Source organism: Myotis davidii, unplaced genomic scaffold, assembly GCF_000327345.1.
Source record: "Myotis davidii unplaced genomic scaffold, ASM32734v1 scaffold430, whole genome shotgun sequence".
Lineage (NCBI taxonomy): Eukaryota > Metazoa > Chordata > Mammalia > Chiroptera > Vespertilionidae > Myotis > Myotis davidii.
Window position 1 is genome coordinate 763,508 of NW_006285247.1, and position 5,270 is coordinate 768,777.

The 5,270-nt window shown below is 45.3% G+C and overlaps 1 non-coding gene across 1 annotated transcript; it reads left to right on the top strand.

The window, feature by feature from the left end:
* The first annotated feature begins 226 nt into the window (after nt 1–226).
* TRNAC-GCA lies at nt 227–299 on the top strand. Its single transcript has one exon. It is a non-coding gene; the product is annotated as a tRNA-Cys (tRNA).
* The last annotated feature ends 4,971 nt before the right edge of the window (nt 300–5,270 follow it).

Here is a 5,270-nt window from a genome sequence, read left to right on the forward strand (position 1 = left end):
CCAGGGAAGACCACCGGGTGGGCTAAGCCCAAGGCCGGTGCCTATGCTCAGACTGTGGCAGGGCTGAGTGTGTGTGTGTGTGTGTGTGTGTGTGTGTGTGTGTGTGTGTCTGAGAGAGAGAGAGAGAGAGAGAGAGAGAGAGAGAGATCCTGTCCTCTTACAATGTGGAAGTTGGGTTCTATATCACATGGAGACAAACCAGCCCTTAAAAATAAAGAGGACCCTAGCCGGTTTGGCTCAGTGGATAGAGCTTTGGCCTGCAGACCCAAAGGTCTCTGGTTCGATTCCGGTCAAGGGCAGGTACCTCGGCTTGGGCCCTGGTCAGGGTGCGTGCAGGAGGCAACCAATCAACGTGCTTCTCTCAGAAAAAGGAAAAAAAAGAAAGAGGGATTGGATGACAGATGTTACTAATAAAACTATGACAAATGTCCACCGCAGCGCAGAAGAGGGCCTTCATTGCTCTGGAGCTCATGGGATCTAAGAGCCTGCCTTGTGCGGGGATTCCTCCTCTGGATGGACAAAGGGCCCAAGAATGGCGCCCAGATGTTTAGTGCTCATTGGTGTGGATGGGAAGGATCCAGCTGTGTCTGCTCATGGAACATGATGGGTGTGTGTGTGTGTGTGTGTGTGTGTGTGTGTGTGAATCAACATTAAATTAAAGCAAATAATTAGGTATTTATTGTTTTTGAAAAAAACACACACACATAAAAATATGAATATGTTAAATGGTGAGTGACCAGCTATTCAGATGGCTCTTGGCTGATTTCTGCACAGCTGTTTCTCCAAACCTGTCTGCACTCAGGCAGATGCTTCAAGCAGCCCACGTGTGTTTCCCACACACTCTTGGCTCCCAGCGAACTCTCCCGAACTCTGGGTGGCCGTGTCACTGATCATTACAGTCCCTGCCTGAGGAACTGACAGTCTGCTTCCTTTCTTCTGAATCCTTCAAACCCTAATTATTCAAAAAAAATAAATCCAAGACTCAAGCCCGGCAGCTGAATGCTTTTTTTGTTTGGGAAAGGCCGGTTTTCAGCAGAAAACGATCCCTGGCAAAAGCAGCTCCTGACCCCTCCTTTTTTTTTTTTGCCCCAAGATCAAGTGTTCTGATGAATCTCAGCAGCCATTGGATCCATTTCCTGCCAAATGGTGACAAACCAACAAGAAGATCATGATTAATCACCCCAAGCCCTTCCCTGCCAACAAACAGGACTGCCTCGGAGCGATCCCGAATGTCCGCATTTACTCCAACACTCGATATGGGTTACGCGAGACTGAGTTCTCGCTTTTCCGTGTTTGTGCGCAGCTCTGTGGTTTGCACGGAGCTTTCTGGGTTGCCCTCTTTATACACGTTGTTCGATTTGATCCCCATGATCGTCACCAGGCAACCATCATCTTTCTCCTGGATTATTGTAAACACCTCCCACCTTTCTCAATATCCACGCTTTCTTTTCTCCTTTTTGTTAGCTGAAGTACATTTAATATGCAGTGAAAAGCCCGGGTCTTGGTTGTCCACTTTGATGAATTTGGACAGCTGTACACACTGTGTAGCTGCCATGTACAGCAAGATATAAAACATTTCCAACACCCCAGAACATCCCTTCATTTTTCTTTCTAGTCAGTTTCCCTTCCTCCCCCAGCCAACTACTTTCTGACGTCTACACGATAGACATCAGATTACTTTTTCCGCACGTGGAGTTCATTTCACAGCAGTGGGAACACACAGCGTGCTCACTTCTGTGCCGTTTTTCCTGTTGTCTGTATTAGGAGTGCCTTCCTTTTTACTGCTGAGTAGAATTCCATTCCAGAAAATACACCCCAATTTGCTTATGAATTCTTCTGATAGAAATTTTTGGGTTTCTGGGGGCCATGATGTTGGCTATGACAAATACAGCTGCTAGGAAAATTCTTGTACAAATATTTTTGTGAGCATATGTTTTCATTTAACTTGAATAAATACCTAGGAATGAAACAGCCGGGTCATAGGGTAGGTGTATGTTTAACTTTATAAGAAACCACCAAATAGTTCTCCAAAGCAGTTTATCAGATATATGAGTTGTCAACATCCACTCACGCTTCCTCCGGTCACTTCTCCTCGTAGGCTCTGGAGAAATCTCTCCAAAACATAACCTTGATCCCATCACTTTTCTGCTTAAGCCCTTTTAATGGCTTCCGACTGTCCTTAGGATAAAGTCCACATTTTGTAACATAGCCCCTGCAATCTGACCCCCTGCTTTGTTTCAGCTACCGCTTCCCCCGTCTCCCTGCACCCTTGTATCTGCGTCCCAGCCACAGAATGGATTCCGTCCATTCCTGGCATGTGGTTACGCTCCCTCCCTCCCCAGGGCTGCTGTGCGTGGCCTCCCTCTTCCCAGGCAGCCCTTCTTTACCCCTTTGCTGCTGTGCCCATTTATCTATCAAGTTTCCACTGAAAAGTTACTTCCTCAGGGACTTCCTCTACACCCAAGGCAGGTCCCTGTTACCAGTTCCTGTAGCACCCTGGCCTTCTCCTTCCTAACATTCATTGCACTGTTTTAATTACTTCTTAATCACATGTATTTATTTGAATAGGTTCTACAGTCACATGATTTAATAATTCTCAAGAGATATAGAGTGGAAAGTTTTATTCCCACCCTGTTCCCATTTGCGAATGTAGGTTTCCCAACTATATGTATATATTTTTTTATTAATTCTCACAAAAGGGTATTTTTTCCATTGATTTTTAGAGAGAGTGGAAGGGAGGAAAGGAGAGAGAGAGAAACATGGATGTGATAGAGACACATTGATTGGTTGCCTCCCACCCAAACCTGGACTAGGCTGGGGATGGAACCTGCAACCCAGGTATGTGCCCTTGACTGGAATTGAACCTGCAACACGTCGGTGCACAGGCTGGCACTCTAACCACTGAGCACATTGGCCAGAGCCCAACTACATTAAACACACACACACACACACACACACACACACACACACACAAATACCCTTATATGGTTAAAATTTTGTTTTCTAGACTTCTAAAGTTGCCCATATAATATTTTACATAAACAATAACCAATTCTATCTGTATTGTTACACTATCATTAGTATTACATTAATACACTCCCACACTTTGCTTTTCCCACTCACCAATATGTCTTGGCCATTTCCCATTTCAGAACGTAGAGAGCTTCCTCATTCTTTGTCACCGAATCCCAGTGTTTCCCTCAGGCCTGTTGACCACTTCAGCTATTTTTAATCTTTTGCTATTTATAAAAAAGGCTGCAATGATAACTGTCATTATATATGACTTTTTATGAGTGTGAGGACATCTGAAGGACAATCGCTTAGAAACAATCTGCTGCTACAAAGGGTAAATGAGTTTGCATTTTAACAAAGTTTGGCAAATTGCCCTCCATAGGGTTGTACCTTTGTATTCCCACCTGCAACGTACCTGTTTCACCTTGGCCTCACCCATATGTGTTGCAGAACATTCAGACATTTGGTGATCTGAGAGCAGAAAACTATTACCTGAGAGTAGTTAGTTTTAGTTTGTATTTCTTACTTAAGAAACTGTGTATCTGGTAGGATTTGTGGTGTTTTTAGTCACTTAGCACAGTGTTGGCATGCAGGAAATATCCAATATATCTAGTGATATAATAATAAACATTAAGTATCCATACAGAATATATATATATATATATCATGTTCTGTGCATATGTATATGAGGCCTGATGCATGAAATTCATGCAAGAGTAGGCCTTCACAGCCCCAGCTGCCTCATGGGCTGGAGGCTCCATGGCCCCGCCCACTGGTTGTTCCAGAAGGTCATTCTGCCATCTGGCCTAATTAGCATATTAGCTCTTTATTATATAGTGAGTATATAATATATAAAATTTGTTAAATGGCTAAAAAAAACCTGAATGCTCGAAGAGGTTAAGGTGAAATGATTTAGGACACACAGCTCATATGGGGAGACTTTCTGGCATCAAGTACAATGTGGTTTCTGCATCCCCACATTTCTTGGAGGGTCCAGAAGGAGAGAGAAAAGGAGATGTCACTGAAAAACAAAAGGTTAAGTCTTAGCCTTGCTCTCAGTGTTACTGTTAGAATCACTTAAATGATACCAGGTATTCTATTCAAACCAACTGGAGAAGGCCTGGCTCAGGGTCAGCTCCTGGGGTCTCATAGCTCTGTATTTGGTCACAAACGTGGCCTTGGGGCTCGATCAGCCCTGGGTAGGAATCGCAGCCCTGCTATTAGCTGAGTCCATCTTCTCCCTAAGAGGCAAGTAGATGACAACATCTGCCTTGAATGGACACGCTGAGGCTTCTGCTTTGCCTGATCCTCTTCCTCCAACAACTCTTCTCCCTGTTCACACTTGTGACCCCAGGCTCCTGGCAGAGCTGAATGGATCCAAGCGGGACTGACCCAAGGTGGGTCAATCGGAATCTCAACCAGAATTTGGGAAAGAACCCAGAGGCTCTGTTATTCCTTGACTTGGGAAGTAGGATAAGACTGTGACTGGCTAGACCTGTGTGACTCTCTGTTGGAGTTTGAGGGGGCCCAATGAGCCCCCTTTCTTTGCTTTGCTTCAGAGGGAATTGGGGGTGGCCGCGGTTATGGGAGAGGAAGAGCACCACATGGGCTTTTGTAAACATGGCTCAGTGTGCAGTTCTGAGCCCCTAGTGAGACAGACTCTCCAGGGGCAGCCCTCACAGCTGGCGGCTGCCTCACGTAGATGTGAGGGAGATTGGGGGCTTTTTGAGAGCTTCCAAAGAAGAAAGGGGAGAAGAAAGGGCTAAGCCAGGAGTGCCTGGTCCTTTTCCCACATCCATCCATCAAAGGCTAGGAGTGGAAGCCTGATGGAGTCCCCTTACTTGGAAACACCCTGACGCGGAGATGCCTGTCAATCTCACCTGAGAAGAAGCTCTAGTTATCTGGGCTCTGACACCCCAGCTTCTGCTTCTAGTCTCTCTTCTGAAGCCCAGCCCCACTTTTTGCTGTCAAGTCCTCTCAGATACATGGCATTCTTTGTAATGACAGGCCCCCCTTTATTTCATCCTTCCATGTGAGTCCTGTTACTGGTAACCAACACCCCTTTATTCGGACTCTGAGTCACACAGTTGTTGTGAAATTTCATAGAGAGTGACTATAGGGGGCCTGGTATGGTGAACTCAATATGTGTGTAGTTTTGTTTATTTACTTATTTTCATAAGGGAAGGGAGGTGACAAAGCTCGGTCAACTCATTTCAGGTTTGAACAAGACACCAAACAAACCCCAAGGTCTTGAAATT